General features: G+C 43.2%; 1 long non-coding RNA gene across 1 annotated transcript in view; it reads left to right on the top strand.

Annotated features, from left to right (window-relative positions):
* The window catches only part of LOC136330361 (uncharacterized), a 101,011-nt gene that overhangs the window by 46,552 nt on the left and 38,997 nt on the right, over positions 1-15,462 (top strand). The gene's annotated exons all lie outside the window — the stretch shown is intronic.

Below are 15,462 nucleotides of genomic sequence, written 5' to 3'. Positions count from 1 at the left end.
TTGCAAGTTGGGGCTTCTTGGTCCAATGTTTTACAAGAAGTGCAGACAGGTTCCAGGCACAGCTTTTCCACTTTAGAATGTGTTGTCACACCTCGGGGGAAAGTCAGGCCAAGAGTATTAAAAGTGGGAGTATTTGATTCTGGGCTGGAATCAGTTACGACATTGGGCTGAATTACTGACCATGATTGAAGAAAGAGACTGTCTGGATTATTTAACTGACAACTTTTAAAGCTGTGGGTCCTGTGCTATGTTATCTTTTATTTAGCTTGTGCTACCTGATTCAGATCACACGCTTCTTGGGAGATGAATACAGTCAATATTCAGTTAAGGTGAATTCCAGGGAAGAGTGCCTTGCATATTGTCTGCCATACATATGACAGTAACTTGTCCATTCTGCTCCAGTTATATGGCTATTTAAAAATCCTAAATATGTAGACCTGTAAATAATTAAATATTATTTATTTAATTATAAATTATACATGAATTATATAGTTGTAAATCAATTAAAATTTAAAAATACTAAACACAGTATGACTATTGGACATGTTCAACAACATAAGTGGTGATGTGTTGATCTCATGATTTGTTTTATGGAATGTCAAAATAACTTTGGGCTCAGAAAGTCAGTCTAAATCTGTAACTTTTGTTTGAAAATCATAGTTTTAATGGCTGTATATGACTTAGAACAGCTTTTGGCCAAAACCACAAGTCTTTACCTGCCCAAGTGTGGATATTTTAGCTCCAAATTAAAAAAAAACAACCAATATTTGGCTGGGAAGTAGAGTTGGTCTATTTGTTATTTGCACAGTAGGCATATTTCTTTTATTCTTATGTTTTAAATCAGGAGCATTAGAGCACTTGGCTTTGTATTTTCTTGCCCACTCTGGGCTGTTCATTTCTGTGCTTGGCAGAAAAAAGAACCTGGAGAAATTAGCTGCTCAAATGTGTGATTTTCGGTCTGCCAGGCTGGACACAGAGCAGGTGCTCCTGGGGCATTCATGGGTTGTCCAGGCTGTTTGTAAGGGGACCAGAATGTGCCCACTCTGTCTAGATGCTGCAGCAGTGTTATTTTCCCGTGTCTTATGGGTTCCAGCAACCTAGGCAAGTCCAGATCTTTCTAGTTCTCTGTGACAGATGCTGGCTGGTGATGCGTGGGGCCACAGTTACTCCTGAAACTTGGAGAGGAGGGGAGCAGGGAGACGGGCAGTGCTGTGTACCCTGAAGAGCCCCAAGAAGGGGTGGGCATGAGTGCTGCAGAGCCTCCAGAAGCAGACGTGGGGTCAGGCTCATGGGCATTTAGCCTCTTCCTTCCTTGCCTGGAGTCTGTGTAAAGCAGGGACTGAGTGAATGTTGAAGACCCTGGGCTGTGTCCCTAGCTGGTCATGGGACAAATAATTTCTACATCTGTAAATGCTGTAAATGAGAGTGTTGGACTAATAAATGATCTGTCAGGTCCCTTTGAGGATACACATTCTATAGTGTATGATCCTCCCTTCTCTGTATATGTTCTTTTCTGTCACCACTTTGGGGCCAAGAATAGGTGTGCTGTCTGTAATTGGAAACAGAGTGGGGGAGGGGTGTCAACTGAGGGTGAGGGCAATATTTCCCCTGTCCCTTTGGCTCTCACTCTCCCTCCTTTCTTATCCTCTCCTCTTCCCCAAGAAGAGAGTACTGTGGAAATCTGAGAACTTGGAACACCCCCCAGTAATTGTTGAAGCTCATTATGTGAATTATTGAACCAGACAAGGCCTTTCTCTACTAACAGCTCTTAGCTAGATGAACTGTTGAGTTGTTGAGAGGGAAGGAGTGTGTGTGTGTGTGTAAGAGAGAGAGAGAGAGACTGAGAGAGATATATCACCTGAGCCAATGACACATTCAAACAGGCGCCCTGGACCAGTGGCTCTCGAGGCTGAGGTAAACACCTTGAGAAGCTTTTGTTGACAGCATCTCAACCTTGTCTGCATGTGGCCTGGGAGACAACATTGGGCCTCACAATAGCCCAGAGAGGGTTGGTATACTTCCATGTAGAGTACTCAGTTTTGTCTCTAAAAGCTGAGCCTAATTCTTTCAGCCTTCCCCTCCTAGGGCCTCTGGGGGAGGAAGCTAATGCTGTGCTTGCCTCACCAGCTCAGGGAGGATATGTGTCTGGTACAGGCTCCGGAAGAGGGCCAGTCCTGCCTGTGCTCTCTCTCTGGGCTGTGGGGAGGATCTGCAGGGTAAGAGGCCCAGCGCTAGGGCAGGCTTCCCCCAGCAGGCTGGTAGGGAGGGAAAGGAAGGTGCCTTCTGGGTCCTCCTGGGGAGTTTCCTGGCTGCTGGACCTCTCCCTCAGGACCCCTGGCAGGCCAGAGCTCCTCTCTTCACGTTCAGCACTTTCCCTTCTCCTTCTCACATACTACCTGACGATCTCATCCCCCGGTGCTCTAACTACACCTCACTTCTGCTAAGCAATAGACACTCAACCAGTATGTCAAGGTTATTGAGGAGCAGAGCAGTTAATAATGCAGGCTCTAAAAACCACATCATGACTCTGATACAAGTTTTTAATCACTCTATGCCTTGATTTCGTCAGCTGTAAATGTGGCTAAAAAGCAGCACCCTTCTCAAAGAGTGATGTGAGATTTAAATGAAATAATTTATATAAAGCTCCCAGATAAGTACCCAGGTCCTATTATTTTGTTATTTCTCTTCTTTACCCTCCCTCCTCCAAACGGGCCCCTGCTCCAGTCTTCCTGGTCCTGATAATGGTTCTGTTGATGACTCAAGTCATCCTGGACTTGCCTGTTCCTCATCCTGCGACTAGGCACCTCCAGGCCCCAGAGCCTCGCCTCCTCTCTGGTGTTGCTGCCACTGTGTTAGCTAGGACCTCTTTATTCCTCTTTCCTATCACAGTAGGCTGCCTGCTGGGCTCCTCACCTCCAGGCTCACTGCCTCCAGTCTAGCTGCTTTCTGATCCTTCCCCCAGTCGGACCATTAACAGGACCAAACCCACACTCTGTAGTGCGCACAGCCTGGCAGCATCAGGCCTCTGCCTGCGTCTCTGGCCCCATTTCACCGTGTGCCCCATGCAGCCACCGTGCAAGCCGCAGCATGTGGTTCCACTTCCCGGCCTCTCTTCCTGCCGTTCCCATTTCCTGGAGCACCTAGACCAGGGGTCCCCAAACTACAGCTCGTGGGCTGCATGTGGCCCCCTGGGGCCATTTATCCAGCCCCCGCCGCACTTCTGGAAAGGGCACCTCTTTCATTGGTGGTCAGTGAGAAGAGCACATTGACCATCTCATTAGCCCAAAACAGGCTCATAGTTCCCATTGAAATACTGGTCAGTTTGTTGATTTAAATTTATTGGTTCTTTATTTTAAATATTGTATTTGTTCCCATTTTGTTCTTTTACTTTAAAATAAGATATGTGCAGTGTGCATAAGGATTAGTTCATAGTTTTTTTTTATAGTCCGGCCCTCCAACGGTCTGAGGGATAGTGAACTGGCCCCCTGTGTGTAAAATGTTTGGGGACCCCTGACCAAGACCCTTCCTTACCAGCCAAATACCTGCTTCTCCTCCAAGACAATCATATTAATAAATACAAAATCTAGTATCCCACACCATTCTAAATGTGCTCTACAAGTGTTAATTCATTTTCTCTTTTCAACCACCTTATAAAGTAGGTGCCATTTACAGAATGAAGAAACTGAGGCGCAGAGATGTTAATAAGTTGATCAGCTCGTAGAACTAGTAACTGGCAGAGTGTGGGTGCGAACCCTTGGGGCGAACTCTAGAACTGTTCCCGACCTCCACAGCACACTTCAGGACCCTCGGGGGCACTGCCCTCCCATAAGCGCCCCACCCCCATCCCATACTCTCCAAGCTCGGTTGGTTGGTTTCTTCCTCTTCCATGATGGTGACTGCTGTTCCTTTGTCACAGTGTCTGTCATTTTACTTTCTCCTGTGAGCCTCTGGAGGTCAAAGACCATGTTCTACCCATTTCCACATCCCTGGTACCCTCAGTGCTTGGCACTTAGTGGGTACTTACTACATATTAAATAAAAACAAAAGAGCTAAGGGAGTGACTTGCTTTCTCCAAGAAGCCTCGCCCGCCCTCACTCTATTCCTCTGTTTGAAGCATTCCTCTCCCTTGCCTGCAACTGTCTACGGTCAGCTCTCAGCTGGGTCTGCTGGTGGCAGAGGAGACCAAGGAGCCAGTTGACTTGGCAAAGGCCCTAGTTTTCAGCTCTCTCTGGTTTGGGAGAAGGAGGCTTGGTGGTCAGACCTTGCCCAGCTGGCCGGAAGACAGAGTGAAGAAGGGTGTGGGGCAGAGGGCAGGAAACAGACCAGCAATGGATCCTGTCGGTACATCTCTCTGCCATCACAGCTGCCTTCTCTTTAATGACACAGAGAGTGGCAAGTAATCCAAATGCAGAACTAGGGGCCATCCTATCCCCACATGACTGTAATCAAGGAATCCATATACAGAATAAAGGAAGTGTCTTTCTCACAAAGTTTTTATTCTGAAACCAAAACTATGAGTCAGGGGTCACGCAGGGCACTTTGAGGCCAATGCTAAGTTCCCAGGGCTCCTAGAAGCTCCCTCGGTCTAACAACCTGGGTTTACAGGTGCTGACAGGGGTAGCAGAGTCCCCCCACTGACTGTGCATCCCTGTGCCCTTTGCATACAGTCCTTATGGAGGCTCAAGTGCTGAGGATCATGTCCTTTGTTCGGAGGGGGAAACTGAGTGGAGAATCAGCTTGCCACCCCAACTGTCTGTCCCCCAGGATGTCTGGTAGCTCTAACATCAACCACACAAAATTTAGGATACAATTCTTCTCTTTTTGTCCCATCAAGGGGGATGCACACCCCAGAGGAACTGAAGTCTATGAGCTTTGGCATTGTCGTCGCTTCCTCCAGGAAGCCTTCCGTCTTTAAATGTGTTTTGTTCTCAGATGCTTCCTGCAACTCTACTGTACACCGTTCTGTCCGCCACCTAAATATAGCAGTGTGCCATGAATGTGTCACAGTGTCCCTGCCCTAATGTAAAATCATTGGTTATTTTTTCAGTTAGCAAGTACTCTGTCCCTTCCTTGGCCATCTCATCCAACCTCATCTACCTTGACCCCCACACTCCATCCCTGACTTCCTCACCATCCCTCATCCCCTGCTTGGCCCTCAGATCCCAAGTGATGAGGGGGGAGGCAAGGAGAGACTAAAGCATTTACACATTACTTTGTAGTTTTTCAAATGCTAAACATTTAGTATGTGTGTGTATTGCTGTGTTGGTTTTAGTTGGCATTAAAATATCCCCAACATGAGACCTGTTCTAGAGTATTAAAGCTTGGGGATGTCCCTGGGAAGTGCCCCTGCAGAGGGTGGGGCTTCCTGACCACAGCCTCAGATATGCAGACCTGGCCAGGCAACAGGTTAGTTGGGACATTAGTGTTCTTGGCCACTGGGCCCTGCTAGCTCCCTTCTTGACAATGGGTGGGTGCTAAGAATCCCAAAGAGCACAGCTGGGCTCAATGTACACAGGGCAGGCCACCCCAGGGGTTCAGTTGGGGCCCTCAGAGAGTTCAGCCAATCCTGGTGGTGGCCACAGGGCCAGGAGGGATGCACTCAGCTGAGCACGCGTGGGCTATGGAACCAGGTCACTGAGCTCCAGCTTTGCTGCTTACTATGTGGGTGACCTTAGACTGGCTCTGTGACCACTCTGAGGCTCATGTCATAATTCATAAAAGGATAATTATACCTTTCCTTTAAATTTGTTCTAAGGGTAAAGTAGCAATGTGAGGTTCTCATAGTTCATATTTCTCAGAATTCTATTGACCTGTGCAATCTCCAAACTTACCCTTATTCCTGACATTTCTTTATCTCCCCCGACCTCCGCCCTGTTAGGAACATAGCAGAGTTTTGAGAAAGATTTTCTGTACAACAGTGGTTGCCTAGAGATGGAGGGGAAGGAAGGAGGAACCTTTTGGGGGTGATGAATCCATTTGCTATTTGATGATGGTTTTATATATGTATGTCAGAACTGATCAACTTATGTACTGATCAAATGAGCACAAAGAACAAAAATATTCTTTAATGCTACATTCACATTTTATTAAACTACAACAGAACATTTCACAAAAGCTTTGTTGGTGGTCACATTGATAGACCACCACTGTGAGCTGGGCCAGTACGTTCTATAGCTCATAAGCTCTGTAAGGCTTGTGTTTGTGGTTATATCCTTATGCTGAGCCGAGAGCCTAGTGCCTATTAGGTATGCAAAAAGATTGATGGCTGGCTGGATGGGTTGATTGAATGGATGAATGGATGTGGAAACTAAGCTTCAGTTCAAAGAGTGACTGGACATTGAACCAGATCTTCTATATCAAGCCTAATTTGAAGCAGGAAAATGTCGTCAGTAGTTTTCTCTGGTTTCCCCCACCGTCCATCTGCCCAGGATGCTACGTAGGAGTCACCCGCCCTGTCCCCTGCACCCTCCTCCGGAAGACCTGCTTTTCCTGTACACATTAACTGGGGCTTTTGTTACTATCTGACAGCTTCATCTGCACACAGATGGAAAATAATGGTGTCTCCCAGATGATGTATTTTGCATCCAGAAGGAATGTAGACAATGGGTGCCTCAGTCTCCGCCTGGTGCCTAGTGAGGGGTTGGACTGGATGGCCTCTGCCCTGCCCTTCTCTGGTGTCCTCGGGTGCTTTCATTCCTGGCCACCATCATGAGGCAAAGACCACATTTCTGTTTGGATTAATAAATTTACACTCTGGTACCAAATTGAAAAGGTCCAACAGGGTGATCCCCCCCCCCCGTAATTCCCCTACCCCCCTGGTGATTCCCCTCCCCCCGTGATTCCCCCCCCCCCGTGATTCCCCTCCCACCCCCCGGGTGATTCCCCTCCCCCCCCCCCGTGATTCCCCTCCCACCCGGCTGATCCCCCCCCATGATTCCCCTCCCACCCGGCTGATTCCCCTCCCACCCGGCTGATTCCCCTCCCCCCCAGGTGATTCCCCTCCCCCCCAGGTGATCCCCCCCCCCGTGATTCCCCTCCCATCCGACTGATTCCCCTCCCCCCCCCCGTGATTCCCCTCCCCCTGGGTGATTCCCCTCCCACCCTTGTGGCCTCTTCTCCTGGTGCCCAGCCACAGAGGCTGCCGCCATTGCTCACGCAAGGGACATTCCAGTGTAAGTAAACCTAGAATGAAGATTTAGGACTTGGGCCAGATGGGGTCAACATTTGTTGGTTTTTAACAGTGATATGCTATTGTTTAACTGTCCCATAATTTATGGAAACAGTTTCCCCGCCCCTGACATTTAGGTGTGAACATAAGGCTGCGATGAATATCCTTGTGCATCATTTCTGTGCACACGTGAAGGTGAAACTGCGAAAACGCAGTAAGTTCAAGAGATATACACAGCATCTCAATTTGTGTAAATATGACCAGACTGCCTTTCAAATATATTTACAATTTACACTTCTACCCACAGTATAGAGTGCCCGTTTCCCCATGTGCACTAATAATGAAATTTATGAAACTTTTTTTCCATTTGATAATATTTTACTAAGGTATAAAATTCTTGCAGAAAAGCTCACAAAGTTTAAGAGTAGTTAGATAAAGTTCCCCAAAGTGAAACATAGCTATATAACTACCTTCCACGTCAGAAAGAGGATGTTTAACAGTAACCTCAAAGTCCTTCTCCTGTGCTTTGTTTTCTCACTACTCACCATTCTGTCCAAAGGTGACCAATACGTGACTTATTTATTTATTTATTTTGACAGAGACAGAGAGGGTCAGAGAGAGGGACAGATAGGGACAGACAGGAAGGGAGAAAGATGAGAAGCATCAGTTCTTCATTGCTGCATCTTAGTAGTTCGTTGATTGCTAGTTCATTGATTGCTTTCTCATATGTGCCTTGACCTGGGGGCTACAGCAGACTGAGTGACCTCTTGCTCAAGCCAGCGACCTTGGGCTTCAAGCCAGTGACCTTTGGGCTCAAGCCAGCGACCCCACACTCAAGCTGGTGAGCCCGCACTCAAGCTGGCGACTTCAGGATTTCAACCTGGGTCGTTTGTGTCCCAGTTCGACACTCTATCCACTGTGCTACCACTTGGTCAGGCACCAATACGTGACTTTTAACACCATCAATTAGTTTTGTCTGTACTAAGCTTGTACACGGAATGCAGTGGTTTGTAATTCATTGCTATGGTTCCTAACCCTCAACATCTATAAAATTCATCCATGTTCTTACATGTGGCAATAGTTCATTCCTTTACATTGCTGCAGCATATTCTATTTTTTGGATATACCACAACTTATTTTCCCACTCTATTGCTGAAGAATTGGGGCTGTTATTAGTCTGGGGCCATTGGAAATAATGTCACTATGTATATTCTTATACCTGTCTTGCAGGACAAATGCGTTCGTTTCTCTGGGATATGTCTATGAGGAGGGAAGCTGGGTAAGAGAATAGGCTTGTGTTCCATTTTACTTAGTGGCTGTATGTATTCATATCTTTCCCAGGGCTGTATGAGAGTGCCAATGGCTTCCTATCCTCCTCAGGACTCAGTGTTGACAGATTTTCAACTTGAGCCATTTGGTGGGCATGTAAGTGGTTTCTCATGGTTTTAACTTTCATTCTCCTGATGAATACTGAGTTTGAGCTCCATTTTATGTTATAATTGGCCATGAAAACTTTTGTGAACTGTTAAAGGCTTTTACTTGTTTTTCTATTGTTTTTTAAAATTTTTATTGATTTTAATTTATTGTGTTTACATGGATTCAAGTGTCCCACTGAATATATCTTCCCCACACCCCCGTGTTCCCCTCGACACCCCCCTTACTCTCTCCCCCCAGCATCTTCCCCCCCTCCAGGATTTGCTGTCCTGCTATTCATAACATTGTGTTATGTATATATAATTTCACTAATCTCTTTCCCTTCTCTTATCCCATCCTCTCATCCCCTTTCCCTCTGTCTGCTTTCCCACTGATCCCTTTGATCCCGCCACTGCCTCTCTTCCATTCCTCAGTTCACATTGTTCATTAGATTCCTCAAATGAGTGAGGTCATGTGATATTTTTCTTTTTCTTCCTGGCTTATTTCACTTAGCATAATAGTCTTCAGGTTCATCCATGTTGTCGCAAAAGGTAAGATTTCCTTCTTTTTTCACGGCCACGTAGTATTCCATAGTATATATGTACCACTGCTTTTTAATCCACTCGTCCACTGACGGACACTTGGGCTGTTTCCAGGTCTTGGCTATCGTAAACAATGCTGCTATAAGCATGGGGGGGTGCATTTCTCCTTTTCAAACTGTGCTATGGTATTATTAGGATGTATTCCTAAAAGTGGGATAGCTGGGTCAAAAGGCAGTTCCATTTTTAATTTTTTGAGGAATCTCCATACAGTTTTCCACAGTGGCTGCACCAGTCTGCATTCCCACCAGCAGTGCAGGAGGGTTCCCTTTTCTCCACATCCTCGCCAGCACTTATTATGTGTTGTGTTGTTAATAAGTGCCATTCTGACAGGTGTGAGGTTGTATCTCCTGTGGTTTTAATTTGCATTTCTCTAATGATTAGTGATGTTGAGCATTTTTTCATATGCCTATTGGCCATCTGCATGTCCTCTTTGGAGAAGTGTCTATTCATTTCTTTTGCCCATTTTTTGATTGGATTGTTTATCTTCCTGGTGTTGAGTTTTACAAGTTCTTTATAAATTTTGGTTATTAACTCCTCATCAAATGTATTGTAGAATATGTTCTCCCATTGTGTGGTTTGTCTTTTTATTTTATTTATATTGTCTTTAGCTGTGCAAAAGCTTTTTAGTTTGATATAATTCCATTTGTTCATCCTGTCCTTTATTTCACTTGCCTGTGGAGATAAATCAGCAAATATACTGCTACGAGAGATGTCAAGAGCTTACTGCCTATGTTTTCTTCCAAGATGATTATGGTTTCACAACTAACATTTAAGTCTTTCATCCATTTTGAGTTTATTTTTGTGAATGGTGTATGTTGGTGGTCTCTAGTTTCATTTTTTTGCAAGTACCTGTCCAATTTTCCCAACACTATTTGTTAAAGAAACTGTCTTACTCCATTGTATGCTCTTACCTCCTTTGTCAAATATCAATTGTTCATAAAGCTGTGGGTTTATGGACATTTTTGGGTTCTCTGTTCTGTTCCATTGATCTGTATGCCTGTTCTTATGCCAGTACCAAGCTGTTTTGAGTACAATGGCCTTGTAGTATAACTTGATATCAGGAAAAATACCACCCACTCTATTCTTCTTTTTCAAGATTGCTGAGGCTATTCTTCTTCTTTTTTTGGTTCCATATAAATTTTTGGAATACTTATTCTATATCTTTAAAGTATGTGATTGGTATTTTAATTGGTATTGCATTGAGTTTATAGATTGCTTTGGGTAATATAGACATTTTAATGATGTTTATTCTTCCTACCCATGAATACGGTGTATGCTTCCACTTATTTGTATCTTCCTTATTTCTTTTATCAATGTTTTATAATTTTCTGAGTACAAGTCTTTAATCTCCTTGGTTAAATTACTCCTAGGTACTTTATTTTTTTTGTTACAATAGAGAAGGGGATTGTTTTCTTAATTTCTTTTTCTGACAGTTCATTGATGGTGTATAAAAATGCCTCTGATTTCTGAATATTAATTTTATATCCTGCCACCTTGCTGAATTCATTTATCAGGTCCACTAGTGTTTTGACTGAGACTGTAGGGTTTTCTATATACAATATCATATCATCTGCAAATAATGATAGTTTTACTTCTTTTTTTCCAATTTGGATGCCTTTTATTTCTTATTGTTGTCTGATTGCTGTGGCTACGACTTCCAGAACTATGTTGAATAAGAATGGTGAAAGGGGGCACCCCTGCCTTGTTCCTGACCTTAAGGGGATTGCTTTTAATTTTTGCCCATTGAGTATGATGTTGGCTGTGGGTCTGTCATAGATGGCCTTTATCATGTTGAGGTGTGTTCCATGTATTCCCACTTTGCTGAGAGTTTTGATCATAAATGAGTGCTGGATTTTATCAAATGCTTTTTCTGCATCTATTGATATTATCATGTGGTTTTTGTTCTTCCTTTTGTTTATGTGATGAATCACATTGATTGATTTGGGAATATTGTGCCAGCCTTGCCTTCTGAGAATAAATTCCACTTGATCATGATATGTGATGTTTTCATATATTGCTGGATCCGGTTTGCTAATATTTTGTTGAGAATTTTAGCATCTAAGTTCATTAGGGATATAGGCCTATAGTTTTCTTTCTTTGTAGTGTCTTTGCCTGGTTTTGGAATGAGGATTATGCTCACCTCATAAAAGGAACTTGGACATCTTCCCTCCTCTTGAATTTTTTGAAATAACTTGAGAAGGATAGGAGTTAGTTCTTTGAATATTTGGTAGAATTCATCTGTGAAACCATCTGGCCCAGGGCTTTTCTTTTTTGGGAGTTTTTTGATAACTATTTCAAAAAACTGTTTCAAAAACCTGTTTAGGTTTTCTGATTCTTCCAGATTGATTTTTGAAAGATTATATTTTTCAAGGAATTTGTCTATTTCACCTAGGTTCATGATGGCGAACCTTTTTATAAAAACCACCCACTTTTGCAGTGCTGGTCAACCTGGTCCCTCCCGCCCACTAGTGGGTGTTCCAGCTTTCATGGTGGGCCAATTGTGGTGCCGTTTGGTTGCTCTGCTACAGGACCTAGGTTGTCTAATGTTTTGGCATATGGTTCTTCATAGTATTTTCTTACAATCCTTTGTATTTCTGCTGTGTCAGTTATTACTTTTCCACTCTCACTTCTAATTTTATTTATTTGAGTCTTCTTGCTTTCTTTTTCTGGTGAGTCTGGTTAAAGGTTCATCAATCTTGTTTACCTTTTCAAAGAACTGGCTCTTGGTTTTATTAATATTCTATATTGTTTTTAAGCCTCTATGTCATTTATTTCCACTCTGATCTTTATTATTTTCTTCCTTCTACTTCCTCTGGGCTTTACTTGCTGTTCTTTTTCTAGTTCTTTTAGATGCAGGGTTAAGTTGTTTATTTGAGCTTTCTTTTGCTTCTTAAGGTTTGTCTGTAATGCTATGAACTTCCCTCTTAGGACTGCTTTTGCTGTATCCCATAAATTTTGAGTTGTTGTATGTTCATTTTCATTTCTTTCAAGGAAATTTTGATTTCTTTCTTGATCTCATTGTTAACCCATACATTATTTAATAACGTGCTATTTAGTCTCCCAAGTGTTTGAATGTTTTTCAGGGTTTTTTTATTGTAGTTGATTTCTAGTTTTATGCCATTGTGATCAGAGAAAGTGCTTAATATGATTTCTGTCTTCTTAAATTTATTAAGACTTGTTTTGTGTCCTAACATGTGGTCTATCATAGAGAATGTACCATGACCACTTGAAAAGAATGTATATTCTGCTGCTTTAGAGTGAAAGGTTCTGAAGATATCTGTTAAATCTAGTTGATCTAGTGTGTCCCCTAAGGTCACTGTTTCTTTGTTAATTTTCCTTCTTGAGGATCTACTCATTGATGTTAGTGGGGTATTGAAATCCCCTACTATTATAGTATTGCTGTTGATCTCTCCCTTTATGTCCATCAAAATCTGATTTATATATTTAGGTGCTCCTATATTAGGTGCATAGATATTTATAATGGTTATATCTTCCTGTTGGATTGCTCCATTTATCATTATGTAGTGACCTTATTTATTCCTTACTATAGCCTTTTTTTAAAGTCTATTTTGTCAGATATAAGTATTGCTATCCCAGCTTTTTATTCATTTTCATGAAATATTTTTTCTATCTCTTCACTTTCAGTCTGTGTGTATCTTTTGTTTTGAGGTGTGTCTCTTGTAGACAACATATGTATGGGTCCAGTTTTTTATCCATGCAGCTACCCTATGTCTTTTGACTGGAACATTTAATCCATTTACATTTAAGGTTATTATTGATATGTAGTTGTTTATTGCCATTTTATTCTTTAAATCTACATTTCTCTTTTTTCTAGATTTTTTCCCCCTGTGTTCTGTTTACAACATGCCCCTTAACATTTCTTGCATCATTGGTTTGGTTGTATTAAATTCCTTGAGTTTTTTTGTCTGGGAAACTTTTTATTTCTCCTTCAATTTTAAATGATAATCTTGCTGGATAAAGAAGTCTTGGTTGTAGGCTCTTGTTTTACATTACTTTGAATATTTCTTGCCCTTCCTTTCTGGCCTCAAGTGTTTCTGTTGAAAAGTTGGATGTCATCCTTATGGGGACTCTTTTGTAAGTGATTGACTCCTTTTCTCTTGCAGCTTTTAGTATTCTTTCTTTATCTCTTTACTTCGATATTTTAATTATGGTGTGTCTTGGTGTAGGTCTCTTTGGGTTCCTCTTTAATGGAGCTCTCTGTGCTTCTTGATCTTGTGTACCTTTTTTCTTCATCAATTTAGGGAAGTTTTCAGCTATGATTTCTTCAATCAGGTTCTCTATTTCTTGTTCTTTCTCTTCTCCTTCAGAAACCCCTATGATGTGATGTTGTTTCTCTTCATGTTGTCACAGAGCTCTCTTAGAGTTTCCTCAGACTTTTCAATCCTCTTTTCTTTTTCTGTTCTGCTTCCATGCTTTTGTTTATCTTGTCCTCTAAATCGCTGATTTGATTCTCTGCTTCATCCAGCCTGCTGTTAATTCATTCTAGTGTAGTCTTCACTTCTGATATATTTGTCATTTCTGACTAATTCTTTTTTATGATCTCAATGTCCTTTTTGATGCTTGCTATCTCTTTATTTAGGTGCTCATTATGTCCATCCATTGTTGCTCTAAGATCCTTGAGCATCCTAATGATCATTATTTTAAGCTTTATATCCAGTATCTTGGTTATTTCCATCTCATTCAGTTCTTTTTCTGGGGATTTCTCTTGTTGAGTCATTTGAATTGCATTTCTGTCTTCCCATTTTGTCTGTGTATAGACTGCTCCTTTGGGTGTGCTGTTTGTGTATCTAGCTGAGTACAGAGTTGATGTTGTCTGCCTCCAGTGGTGTTGTTTCTACATCTTCTTGGGTTGGCATCAGCTGTTTTTTGTAATTGCTGTGGGCTACTTGTCTGCTGCTACTACTCTTTTTGCTATTTGTGTCAGCGTTTTCTATGCCTTAGCTGGGTCAGGTATGAGGAGCCATTCCTTAAGATACCACTCTAACTGGGTTGTTAGGATCTGAGCTGATGCTCTTCGTATCTGGCTCCTGGATGTGCCAGCCCTGGACCTCCCTGGCCAGAACCTGGTGCAGACCAGTGGGGATCAATCACTGGCTATGACTGGCCCTTAGCAACCTTCTTGGAGCTACAGGCAATCTAGAATTTGTGGCTGCCTTTGCTGGGCCCAGGTGCCATTGTAAATACAGCAGCACTCCTTGGCTAGCTTTTATCTACTCTTGGCCAGTGGGTGTGGTTTCTGTGTTCCCGAGGTGTGGTCTGCCTGCTGACCCACTGCCACCACCACCTCCTCAGGCATTCGGGCATGGGCACCACTGGGTATATGGGCTGCCTCACCCTGTCACCATAGCCAGGCCCACCCGCCCTTTGGGGGGGTACTCAGCAGCATGGAAGGGTGGTATAGCCCAGACCTCAGCACTCAAAACCTGTGTCCCTGACCACCCCTTGCTTCTAAGTGACTCTTTCCTCTGACTGGAGTAGGAGAGCCTCTGGTAGATAATTGCTTCCCTTTGCTGATGATGCTTCTCCCAGGAAAAATGGCCATTTTAGGTTTAGGGAGTGACTCAGCAGCACAGGGGTCAGGGTGGCTGTCTCCCACAGCATCTCTTCCTGTGCCTTTGAGATTACACACTCCTCTTACAACTCTAGTCCTCTTGGTGCTCCCTGCTCCTGGAGCCCTGGGTAAGTGGCTGTGAGCGAGGTTTTCTGCGTGGTCCCTTTAAGATGGAGCCTGGGTCAGAGGGTTCTACTGTTCTCCCTTTCACAAACAGTAACCTAGTCCTTTTTTCAGCTAAATACTGTCCATGCGCCTCTTCTAGTCTGTGGGGCTCCAGGCTGGGGCTCTGGTCCTGGGGCTGAGGATCAACAATTCTCCTGGCAACCCACCCACCATGAAAGACTCTCTGGGCTGCTGCTCACTCCTGGAAGTGGGACAGCCCTTTCCACATCTCCTATCAGTCTCAATGTGGTTTCTTCAGTAATCCTTGGTTATAGATTCCTCTTAGTTTAGTCCAAAGTTACTTTTTCAAGATGATTATTCCCAAGTTAAGTTGTAATCCACATTGGTTCTGGGAGGTGGGAGTTAGGACATCTGCCTACTCTGTCGCCATCTTTCTATTGGTTTTTAAATTGATTTGAAGAGTTATCCTGGATGTAACATTTTGTCAGATCTGAATATTGCAGACATTGTATCCCATTCTGTGGATTGACTTTTCATGTTTAAGAAGTCTAGAAGTCTTGCCTATTTTGAGGTCATAAAGA

This window comes from Saccopteryx bilineata, chromosome 3 (genome assembly GCF_036850765.1).
Source record: "Saccopteryx bilineata isolate mSacBil1 chromosome 3, mSacBil1_pri_phased_curated, whole genome shotgun sequence".
Lineage (NCBI taxonomy): Eukaryota > Metazoa > Chordata > Mammalia > Chiroptera > Emballonuridae > Saccopteryx > Saccopteryx bilineata.
Note: the sequence above shows the minus strand (reverse complement) of the source record. Positions and strands in the feature narration are given on the sequence as shown.